Source organism: Palaemon carinicauda, chromosome 41 (assembly GCF_036898095.1).
Source record: "Palaemon carinicauda isolate YSFRI2023 chromosome 41, ASM3689809v2, whole genome shotgun sequence".
Lineage (NCBI taxonomy): Eukaryota > Metazoa > Arthropoda > Malacostraca > Decapoda > Palaemonidae > Palaemon > Palaemon carinicauda.
In genome coordinates, this window is record NC_090765.1 from 35,453,546 (window position 1) to 35,466,239 (window position 12,694).

The 12,694-nt window shown below is 38.0% G+C and overlaps 1 protein-coding gene across 2 annotated transcripts in view; it reads left to right on the forward strand.

Moving 5' to 3' along the window:
- Positions 1–6,566: 6,566 nt before the first annotated feature.
- The window catches only part of LOC137632526 (uncharacterized), a 123,204-nt gene continuing 117,076 nt past the window's right edge, over positions 6,567–12,694 (forward strand). For both annotated transcript variants that reach the window (XM_068364503.1, XM_068364502.1), the window contains exon 1: positions 6,567–6,826. The gene's annotated coding sequence lies outside the window, so the exon portion shown is untranslated. The remainder of the gene's footprint in view (positions 6,827–12,694) is intronic.

Sequence of the window (12,694 nt, forward strand, 5' to 3'; positions counted from 1 at the left end):
GGGAGGGGCCGATTACCAGCTGACGAAATTATCTAATCCAATGTTGTGTTAGATCGAATGCTCTGTAACGGCGACCCATTTTGATTTTCCTTATTATTATTATTATTATCAGTGAATCAAAACATGCCCGATGGTTCTGTAGTAGGTGCAGGGGGGATTTCAAAAACTTGAAGGCAGAAAACAAAAAACTTAGGAAACAGTATGATGAGCTCAGGGATAATTTCATAGGGCTGCAGGATACGGTAGATGAGTTAAAAAAGGAGATTAGGTCCTTGGTGGATAATAATATGATAGGAACAGGTCAGCTGACAAGAGAAGAAGTTAGGGCAGAGATGATAGAAATAAGGGAAAAGGAGAAAAAGAAAAACAATATAGTAATTTTCAATATAAAAGAAAGTACAAAAGTTGATAGTAATGAAAAGCTGAGAGATGATTTTGATATATGTGGGAGTTTGATTAATGTCGAGTTAGGAATGAATGATGTGGAAATTGAAGAAGTGGGTAGGTTAGGCAAACCAAGGGAAGAGAGAGAGAGGAACAGGGACAAAGACAAAAACCAAGGCCCCTGCTAGTTAAGCTCAAAAGCACTAAAGAAAAATGGGGAATAATTGCAAGGGGAAAACACCTCAGGAAATCAACAAAAGAGGAGTTGAGACAAGTTTTCATTGCACCTGACCTCACTTTCAGGGAAAGGGAAAAAGAAAGGAAGTTGCTAGAGGAATTGAGAGAGAAAAAAGAAAATGGAGAGCAGGGGTGGTACATAAAGAGAGGAGAACTAGTAAGAAACGACAATTTTCGCCAAGAAGCAAACGCAAGCAGAGCGAATTAGGAAAGGTATAAATTTAGACAAAAAAGTTAGCCAATGTATAAAAATATGCCTGTTAAATATCCAAGCACTAACCAAGCAGAAATTAATAGAAATAGAAAACGAGATGAACACAAATAAAATTCATATATTTTGTTTGACAGAAACGCACCAAAAAATAGATTAAATACAGCTGAGTAAAGGTCTGTTAAAGTTAGAAAAAAGAAGGGATTTTAAAGACAAAAAGTGTGGAGGGTTAATGTTAATTTTTAAAAACAATAATATCACTGAAGCAGAGGAAATAGAAACAAAACATAGTGATATAATAATGGTACAGTGCAAAATCCACAACTTAGTATTCCTGATAATACTGGTATATTTTGCAGCAGGAAATACAGAAGAAGATAGAAAAAGAGATCAAGAATTGAAAGCGGAATGTGAAAAATTAATACAAAAAGCAGGCGAAACAACTCATTTGCTAGTTATGGGGGATTTTAACGGCCACGTGGGATTTCTTGGGCACCAACAAGTAGACAGAAATGGGGAAATGGTGCTAGATTGGATGGGTAATCACAACCTAACACTATTAAATGGAGATGAAAAGTGCTCAGGACTATACACGTGGAATAGACAAGATCAGCATAGTGCTATTGATTTTGTTCTTGCAAATAATATGCTATATAAACAATTTAAATGTATGGAAATAGATGAAGATAAAACAGTATTAGACATATCAGATCACAACTTAATAACAGTAGAATTGGAAGTAAAAACAAATAGCGAAAATAATTACAATAAAGGGAAGTGGGAAGAATTTACATATTATAGGAGTGATGCAAAAGATATAGACGAATATGTGAAATCTATAGAGAGAAAACTTGTCAGCAAGGATGTAAAAAACATTGATGAGCTAAACATAATAATGGCAGAAATGAAACAAGATCATTTGGCTAAAACATATAGGAGAAGGGTAACAAATGAAGGGAAGACCAAAGAACAACCTTGGGTAACCGAGGAAATAAGAAGAAAGATTAAGGAAAGAAAGGAACTTAATAGAAAAAAGAGAAATGAAAACGATATTAGGATAAAAAGAGAATTAGAAGAAAAATACAATCATAAGAAGAAAGAAGTACAAATACTGGTGAAAGAGAGCATAACGTTATATGAGAAAAAGAAGACCAGGGAGATAAGAGATAATAAAAACAATAAACTATGGGAAAACATAAACAAATTAAGAAATAGCAAAGAAATAAAAAGCGAGGCAATACAATTATATGGAGATAGAGGAAATAAACTATCAGATGAAGAGGCTAAAGAAGAATTAGTAAAATTTTGGAAAACAGTCTACAACACACATGGAAATAGAATAACTGAGATCTGGAATGAGGAGAAGGAGAGCGAATACCTGGATAATTTGAGAAGAGAAAACGACATTATAACTGTAAATGAATATAGTATACCTGAACATCTAAGGGAGCATTACGATGCTGTACTTATTGTCGAAGGAATAATTATACCCATGCCCGCCGCTGAAATGAGTAAAGGTAAATTAGAAAAATGCTTAAAACGTCTAAAGAAAGGTAAAGCGGCTGGGCCAGATGGACTAAAGCCAGACTACTACAAAGCAATGATGATGAGTGATATATGCAAGAATACACTAGTGAACTGCTACAAAGAGGAACTAGCCAGCAAAGAAAAACCCAAAAGCTGGAAAGAATCCAGAACAAAAATGTTAGAAAAGAAAAACAAGCCAACAGCAAAGGAATTGAGACCTATAGCTCTCACAAATGTATCACATAAAATATACATGGCTTTTATCAAGGATGAAATAGAAGGGCATCTAAAAAGTAATAATGCCATAGAGGATAGTCAAGCGGGATTTACAGGAGGAAGGATTGAGGATAATATATTCATCTTACAATACATGTTCGAAGAAACTTTCAAAAATAAGAAAAAACTCATAGTGGCCTCTTTAGATTTCAAAAAAGCTTTCGATTCCATAAAAAGGGAAGCACTGATAGAAACATTAAAGCAATATAAAGTACATACTAGTATAATTAACTCTATAGCTGAAGTATATGTGGGAGACTCGACTACGTTAGACATAGGGGAAAGAGTAGAACAAAAATTGAGCGTAAGTAGTGGAATAAAGCAAGGCTGTACTGCCTCTACAACATTATTCAAATTAATTACTTATCAGATTATAAAACAAGTAGAAAAGGAAGGTAATGGTTTTAAAAATGATATTATAAAGCTAGTAGTATTATTTTTTTCTGATGATGTCCTAGTGCTTGCTGAGAATATAGAGGATGCTGAATTAAACATAAGGAAAGTGATAGATATAGGAAAGCAGTGTGGTTTAGACATAAACAGAGACAAAAGTAGCGTACTTATATATAATATGAAGGAGAAACCAGATAATATAGAGGGAATAAGAGTAGTAAGCAATATTAAATACCTAGGTATCAAGGTAGATGATAGTAGGAATATGTTCAAAACACAGAAAAGTGAAATGATAGTTAAGGCGCAAAAGCTAGCTAATCTTACATATTCGATCATAGAAAAAAGTTGTAATAAGATACTGATAGGGAAAACATACTGGAAAAGTGTAGCACTACCTTCTATATTATATGGAACAAATGTGATTAACTTAACGGAAACGGAAATAGAAAAGTTGCAGAGAATAGAGAATGGAATGTATAGAAGGATGTTAGGGGGTGTAAAGAATACAGCAATTGTAGCCTTGAGAGGGGATGTAGGAGCATCTGCTATGAAAACAAGGGTAATGGATAGTAAGCCGAGGTACCTTAATAGCATTTTTAAGGGAGAAAAGGACCTACTTACAGCAATAGTCAATGATATGGAAGAAAAAGAGAGGAAGTGGTGGATGCATGTGAAGAAGTATGCTGAAGAATGTGGGATGGCGATGAGAGAAGTCAAGAGATGTACGAAAGAGGACATAAAGAAGAGAACAAGAGAATGGGACACAAGCAAATGGAAGAGTGAAATGGAGTGTAAGGAGAGTCTAATTTTGTACAAAAACTGGAAAAGTGAAATCAAGGAAGAGGAAGTGTATGACAATACATTTTCGTCAATTTTATTATTCAGAGCAAGGACAAACTCATTGGGCTTGAATATAAGAAACAGACACCAAGATGGAAATATAAACTGTGTATTCTGTGATGTAGAAGAAAATGCTAACCACTTTATATTATATTATCCACAGTTTAGTGATATAAGAATAAAAGCAATTGAGCTCCAACAACCATACGAAGAAGATAGTGCACAAACAGTTGGAAAATTCCTTTTTTGTGAAGAGAATATTGAAAATAAGAAAAGTATACTACAACAAATGTGGATGAAAAGAGAAAAACTAGTGAAAATAAGGAACACACAAAACTAAAAGACACAGAGGCGCCGTTGTAAAGGCTATGCCTCACCCCAGAACCTGAACCTGATTATTATTATTATTATTATTATTATTATCATTACTTGCTCAGCTACAACCCTAGTTGGAAAAGAAAAATGCTATAAGACCGGGGGCTCCAACAGCGAAAATAGCCCAGTGAGGAAAGGAAACAAGGAAAAATAAAATATTTTAAGAACAGTAACAACATTAAAATAAGTATTTCCTACGTAAACTATAAACACTTTAACAAAACAAGAGGAAGAGAAATACGATAGAATAGTGTGCCAGAGTGTACCCTCAAGCAAAAGAACTTTAATCAAAGACAATGGAAGACCATGGTGCAGAGGCTATGGCACTACCAAAGACTAGAAAACAATGGTTTGATTTTGGAGTGTCCTTTTAGAAGAGCTTTGCTCATATTTTCACGTTTTTAATATTGGTTAAGAGTTCATTTATTAAGATTTGTATTAAGTCTTTTCTAGGCGAGATTCACTTAAGGATTTTTTTTTTTATAACTGAATGAGAAATGTGTTTCTTTATCTCCCTAAAGTTTTCTTTTTTTATCGGCATTTTTCAATATGTTCCTCCATTGTAGACCTAGTGTTAGTATATGTTCCAAACCATAATACTGATTCTTTTTTTATTAATAATCTCTTTTTCTTTTAAATGTAGTTTCCATCTATATCAAAGTTGCAGTCTGTCTTTCTTTTACATATCTATCTTAGTCCGATACTTTAGTTACGCCATTTGAATTAAGGAGCCCTTGAATATTTAAATTTCGAACTGAAACATACTATTTAATTACTTTTACCCATACCATGTGGTGTTCAAACATATTGAAGAATATTTCTTTCACCAATACATTTCCGATGTCTTTTATGTTGTAGCTCACTTAGTAGATTTTTTTTATATCTCTATTGTATTAACAGGGTGACACAACCTCAACCTTAAATCATAATACACTGTATTAAGCTCTTAATATTAATATATATATATATATATATATATATATATATATATATATATATATATATATATATATATATATATATATATATATATATATATATATATATATATATCATCTGCAAATAGTTTGAGCTTTGTATATTTTTTTTACAGCACAATAGTATAGAATAGATACAGTATAAGATTGGTCCCACTACATTCTTCTGGGAAACCCCTCTGTTTAAAAGGTTCATGTGATGAATAAAAATTTCCAATTTGCACACAGTAATTTCTGTCAACCAGGTAGTCTTTTAAATATTTAGAAATTGGATCTTCAACACCGATAGACTGTAGATCGTTTAGTAGCAGTTCGTGCACAACTGTATCAAAGGCAGTACTAAGAACAAGTAATATTAAACTAATACACTTGTTTTCTTCCATCATTTCCTGCATATCATTTATAACAGAACAGATAGCTGTCTCCGTAGAGTATGATTTTCTGTAAGCAAAGCTTCTATTTCTTTTCTAAATGACTAATTAGTTGTTCAAGAATTACGTATTCTAGCACTCTTGAAATAAAGGCTATAGAACAGTATGTTTTGGAAATGCGTAAGATATCATTCCGATAGGTTCGTTTATATCTCCACGCAGTTTAATTTTCAATGCAGCATTCCTTGTAGGACTGTCTGAAGTTTCCCGATGTATAAGTGCACACATCATTTTAAATTGCAAACTCGATATCTCAAAATTTTCCCCCATATAGCTACGTAGGAAGCCCAGTGACTCCCATTCAATATTAGATCACATATCATTTACACTGTCACACTGAATTTCTGATTATTATTATTATTATTATTATTATTATTATTATTATTATTATTATTATTATTATTATTATTATTATTATTATTATTATTATTATTATTATTATTATTATTATTAGCCAAGCTACAACCCTAATTGGAAAAGCAATTTGCTATAAGCTCAAAGGCTCCAACAGGGTAAAATAGCCCAGTGAGGAGAGGAAATAAGGATAACCTATAAATGGGAGGTAAATGCAAAATATTTGCAACAATGAAAATTTACTAACAAATGATATATTATGATCAAACAGATACAATTTAAAAATATATAGTTTGTTCTAAATGCTGTGAAAGGGTTAACAGAAAAGAAACTTGTATAAGTACAGAACTGTATGTTTTATTATCTTTGTATGAGCATTTTTCAGCACATGAAGTTAACGTTGAACATAGATAATAATAACAGAGGCTTAAGGAGAGAGAGAGAGAGAGAGAGAGAGAGAGAGAGAGAGAGAGAGAGAGAGAGAGAGAGAGAGAGAGAGAGAGAGAGAGAGAGAGAGAGAGAGAGAGAGAGAGATAAGATTAAAATAAGGGTTCATTTTGATAAGGAAACTGTGCAGTCACGAGAGAAACAAGCTCCCATTATAGATATCCGATAGACTGAAGATATTAATTAAGGCTTTCAAGAAGAAACTGGAGACTTGTTTTCTAAGTGCTTTGATAATGAGATTTGATAATTAACACTAAATACGATGTGAAATGCCTAAAGTACATAAGAAATTAAAGAATGTATATAACAAACAGACCTTCTAGGTCCTGTAGGGCACAGGATTTCCACGTGTGATAAACAGCCATTAAAGTAAAGTAAGTACAGTACTGTATTTTTGTGTACTTACCATTTTACAAGCATTTTCAAACACTTGAAGTTGACGTTGTACAGAAATAGTAACTAGCAGAGACTTAAGCATAAAGTTTATCCATAACAGATAAAATTTAAAGAAAAAAAAATTGAATAACAATTTTGGCAGTCGCAAGAAACTAATGAAAAGAGAGCTGTTTCAGGGATTACTACTTTAATATTACTAATACTAATTGATACCATCATCATTTTGTCATTGTCAAAGGCTCAAAACTGATAAGGTATTATTGCTACTCATTTCAAGGTAGAATGGGATAGAATTTGAATGAAATTTATTTGTTATCATAAAAAAACCAATTACATTACAGGTTATAGGCTCGGACTCCTCAAATTTATTTATTAATTGATAGATAGAGTGACCGACCGCAGACGTATCTTCCGAATAAGCTGTTTGGGACCAGGTCTTTGTAGTAATTTTGGTTTATTAATAAACGTAGCTAATAAAAAATAATTAACTTTGGGGCCTTATTAGCTGGAAATGACGGACCAGTTGCCCTAAAATTTTATAAGTTATGACGTTGAAACTACGTTTTAAAAGGGAAACAAACAAGAACACTGCTCTACCTTAGGTTCCCCACCCAACCTAACCTAAGAACCATAACCTGGTTTTATCTTACATTAACACAATTTTCCCGAAACGATTTCAATTATCATATTTCAAAAAAACGTTATTAGAAAAGTCGCTTAAACCCATAACTACGAATCGCTGGATAACAGTAAGTGAGGTAATCAAATTCTGAGTTTGTATAATTGATAATTAACACTGAAATACTAGCCCACAGGGTTAACACATGTTGCGAAACATGTTCCGCTTGCCAGATTATAAGAGCAATGTGATAATGTTTAATCGCGAGCGAAGTGGAGATAACAGCAGAACAATAACCAATAAATCATTATCTCAATTGATAGGATAAACACTGTTACGATCGACTTCTTAGAAAATGAGATAGAAAATCATGTTTTCTATGCGTCTGGTAGTCCTGGCAAACAATAACTCCAGTGTTTTGATTGTATTTCATTAATACTACTTGGTAGTCGACCGACATCAACTCAAAACCTATGAATTCTCCCTAGAAATTATTATTAAAAACACCTATGAATACACATTATTTCCACTTTTGATGCAATAAAAAATATTGTTTTAATATAAAAAATTTACCCATAACCTTACGTACGTACCATAGAAGCTTCCACTTAGACGGCCGTGTTCTGAGCTTACCCTAAGGCAAAGTCTCAAACCTGCGTTTGCTTCCTAACCAGCTTTACTCCAAGGCAAGGTGAAAATGAATCATAATTTTTAAAAGATTGTAAAACCTTCTTCGTAATATCATATTTCAGACGATAACAAACAACATTTTTCCCATGAAGAAAATCCATTAGACAAATAATATGAAAGTTTACACTGTCAACTAACTACATACACCCCTTAACTTTTTGTAACTACTGTATTGACATGGCAAAGATTAATCCATTAAATTACCTATCAATTAAAGTTTAATGCATTAATAGTAAACTGACTGTTATGCATAGTCTATCCATTCCTTGTGGGGTATCATTAGATAAGAAGTCGATTCATTATATATTAGTACAGTAACCCTTTCAAAGAAAATAAGAGGTGTATAAGGTTTATTTATAGGTAATTAGAATGGAGCTGATGAAAATATTTGTTGGAAACATGTATTTTTTAACTTATAGATGTTTGAAGCATTATACCACATCCACACGACTGGGCACTGTATGCTGAGCAAAGATCGTTAGGGTTGGCAGGAATGAGCTGCAATAACATAAGAAATGCAAAAACCAAAGGCAAGGATTTGGCAAGAAACAGTGCTACCGGGTCTTGTTTAGCCCCTTGGTTTCTTAACTCATTCAGCAGACATAGACTGTGGACAAAGTTGAAAACCTATGTCTACATAGGTAGGCCTACTCAACTTAGTTGAACTTATGGGCTCAAATGTTAGGTAGTTATTCCAGTCTAGTGCAGTCAGATATCATTGCCACGGCTAGCAGTAAGATTGAAATAGAAATGAAAATGGCACTCAAGTATTATAATTGCTACACTTTAAATATCAAGGGGAACCTTTGTAACTATTTTACATAAAACTGCATAATGACTATGACTCAGACTTTAGCAAAAGTACACAAGAATGTACCCAACATATCTTACAATCCTTTTAGACAAGGTGCAACCATTTATAACCAAAAAATAACAACCAGATGTCATACAGTAAACATATCACTTCTGGAATTGTGTGGCTGCTAGTGTCTCATTCCTTGCTCAAACTACAAATGCTTGATCAAGGCAGGTTATTTACCTGTCGTTTTCTCTCTTCTGGCGTCTATATTGTTGCTCCCCTTTGTGTTATGGTAATGATCTTATGGATGTGGCATTATTAGTTACGACTGAAAAAATATATTTCAGTCTCTTCAAACAATGATCGAACCTAAGGTTTCCCATGTAACCTAACCTATTACACCTGACTTTATTTACGGGTTGGCTGCAACATCTTTGGACTGTGTGCTTACCTTACCCTAAAGTAGACTGGTATGACCTTGGCTAACAGTAGATTTTGCTAATGCTTCAATGGCTTTATAAGTTTTCAATATTAATCTTACCCGATAATCATGTAGCTGTCAACTCCGTTGCCCGACAGAAATCTACGGACGGGATACGCCAGCGATCGCTATACAAGAGGGGGGTGTACTCACCAGCGCCATCTGTGGTCAGGTACTCCAGTACTTCTTGTCAACACCACCTCAATTTTTCCTCTGTCGTGCCGCCGGAAAGACCTACATGGATACGCTGTTGATTTTGGAGTCTTTGTTCACGGTTTTGGTGAAGTATTTGCTCTAAAATTTAGCCTTCGCTATACAGGAAGCTTTTCCCTTAGCTTAGATAGCTTTTGGAATTAAATTGATTTATTGGTTAACGATCTTTGCTTTACTTTGGAATTCCCCCTTGACTGTTCTCTAAATTCAAGATGTCCGACCACTCTCAAGCTCCTAAAATTAGGCGATGTAGTGTTAGGACTTGTAATAGGCGTCTTCCGAAGGCCTCGGTTGATCCTCACACCGTTTGTTCCGACTGTAGGGGAAAATCCTGTCAGTTGGAAGATCGATGTGGGGAATGTGCTGGGCTTTCGGAATTCGATTTTAATGAATTCCTCAAGTATACGACTAGGTTAGAGAGGGAGAGAGTTAGGAGGAGTTCTTCTCACTCTTTGGTTTATTCCTCCCCCCATGATCCTCAACCTTTTCCTTCCCCTGTAGTGGTGACCCCCGAACCTATTACGAGTGCTCAGCCTGATATGTCGGATATGTTACGTGCCATTCAGGCTCTAGGTGATAAGGTGGAGTCTTTAGTGAGTGACCACAATCTTCTCTTGGCAGATGTCAAGGAACTTAAAGTGAAAAGTGCAGTGGGAAGTGTTAGTGCCAGTGCTGTGCCTAGTGTCAGTGTCAGTGTTGCGCATGAGGATACTTCTGTGCGTGCCAGTCGTCCTCCCAGTCCGGGACCTCTTGCAAGCTCCCAAGCCCAGGGGAGAAGCAACGTCGAAGGGCAAAAGGGTTCGGCAGGCCTTGATCGGCGCACAGTTGTATCCTCAGTGGTTGCGGGCGTATCTGATAGAGATCGTCACTTCCACTCCCAGACGATTGAGCCCTTAAATTCCTCGTCTGCGGAAGAAGTTTCCAGGAGGAAACGCTGGACCCAGGTCTCACGACCTCTTAAACGTAAGGTCCCGGCTGAGCGAGTCCAACGGCCCAGGTGTAGCCACTGGGCCAGTTCGGACTCGCCGCAGTCATCTGATGACTGCACACCTCCTAAGAGAGGTAAAGCGATGCCTCAACAGGCCTCTGCTCCAACTTCTGTTGATCCCAAGTTGTCTATGCTGCAGACAATGCAGTCTCAGCTTGCAGTTTTGATGCAGGAGTTTCAGGCAGAGAAGGTTAGCACACCTCCTCCTGCGAGCGCTCCTCCACCTCTGCGCAGTCCACCCTGCCAGACGTATGATGTTGAGGCTCCTCCTGCCTCCATGCGTGAGCTGCCGCATTGGGAGTTGCCAGGTACCAGCGCTATGCAGCAACCTCCTCTTTCCTTGAGGCAGGAGCCTCTTGCTATGCGGCAACCTCCTCAACCCTTGAGGCAGGAGCCTCATGCTATGCGGCAACCTCCTCTACCCAGGAGGCAGGAGCCTCATGCGTTGCGGCAACCTCCTCCACCCATGAGGCAGCAGCCTCATGCTATGCGGCAACCGCCTCAACCCTTGAGGCAAGAGCCTCTCTCTGCGCAGCAACCTCCTCAACCCTTGAGGCAGGCGCAACCCTTGAGGCAGGAACCTCATGCTATGAGGCAGCCTCCTCAACGCATGCAGCAGCCGCATTCTTCGCAGCATGAGCCTCTTCCCATTCAACACGAACCGCATACCATGCAGCATGAGCCTCATGCCTTACAGCATTCGCTTCTGACCACGCTTGCTCCTCAGACCTCCGCAGAACCTCCTTCACCCCAGCCTCATGACTTTGTCATTGCCAGCCCTCATCCTCTTCAGCAGAGGCGTGATGATGGATCCGCAAGTGCGCATGCACCCGTTCTACAGGATTCAGCCATTCAGCATGCCGCTATACCGTTACCTCTCGCTTCTCAACTCTCAGGAGATGAGGTTTCTGAGGATGAAGCTGCTCACCTGGATGATCCTTCTTCTGATGTGGAGGAACACAAGTCGTCGCCACCTTCATTAGACTTTCGTAAGGTCCTGACTCTGTTCAGAGAGTTATACCCTGAACACTTCGTTTCTGCAACCCCTCGTTCTCCCCCATCCGAGTTTTCTCTAGGCATGCAGCCTATTAAGTCTGCCTACACCAAGCTTGTCCTCGCCAGATCATCAAAGAGAGCTTTGAGGGTTTTAGGGGATTGGTTGCAGTCCAAGCAGCAACTGGGAAGGACATCTTTTGTGTTTCCTCCTCCTAAGCTGGCTTCTAAGTTGGGCGTCTGGTATGCCACGGGAGAGGAACCAGGCTTGGGGGTCCCTGCCTCTGCCCAGGCCGACTTCTCAAGTTTGGTTGACTCTCCCCGTAGGTCGGCTATGAGACGCTCGAAGGTCTGCTGGACTTTTTCTGATCTGGACCACTTGTTGAAGGGAGTCTTTCGCGCCTTCGAAATTTTTAATTTCCTCGATTGGTGCCTGGGGGCCTTGAGCAAGAAGACTGCCCCTTCTGACAAAGACTCGGCCATGCTGATCATGTCCTGTATGGACAGAGCAATTCGCGATGGTTCTGGCGAACTTGCTTCCATTTTTGTCTCAGGAGTCCTCAAGAAAAGGGAACATTTATGCTCCTACTTATCTACTGGTATCACCCCTTGCCAGAGGTCACAGTTGATGTTTGCTCCTCTCTCCCAGTTCCTGTTTCCGGAGGAGCTAATCAAGGAGATGGCTGCGGCTCTTATCCAGAAAGATACGCATGACCTCATGGCCTCTTCAGCACGTAAGGCTAAAATCGTACCTTCAGTGCCGAGATCTTACCGCACCCCTGTGGCTGATACACCTGCTACCAGATTCATTCCGCCCTTTCGTGGCAGAGCCCCCAGCCGAGGAAGTTCCCGTGGAGACAGTCACAGGGGCAAGTCCAAGAAAGGTGCCAAGTCCACGAAAAGCAAGCTTTGACTTCCCTCCTCTCCAGACAGCTGTAGGAGCCAGACTCAAGACCTTCTGGCAAGCCTGGGAAAGAAGAGGTGCAGACGCTCAGTCTGTCAAGTGGCTAAGGGAGGGTTACAGAATTCCGTTATGCCGCAATCCCCCTCTGACCACATCTCC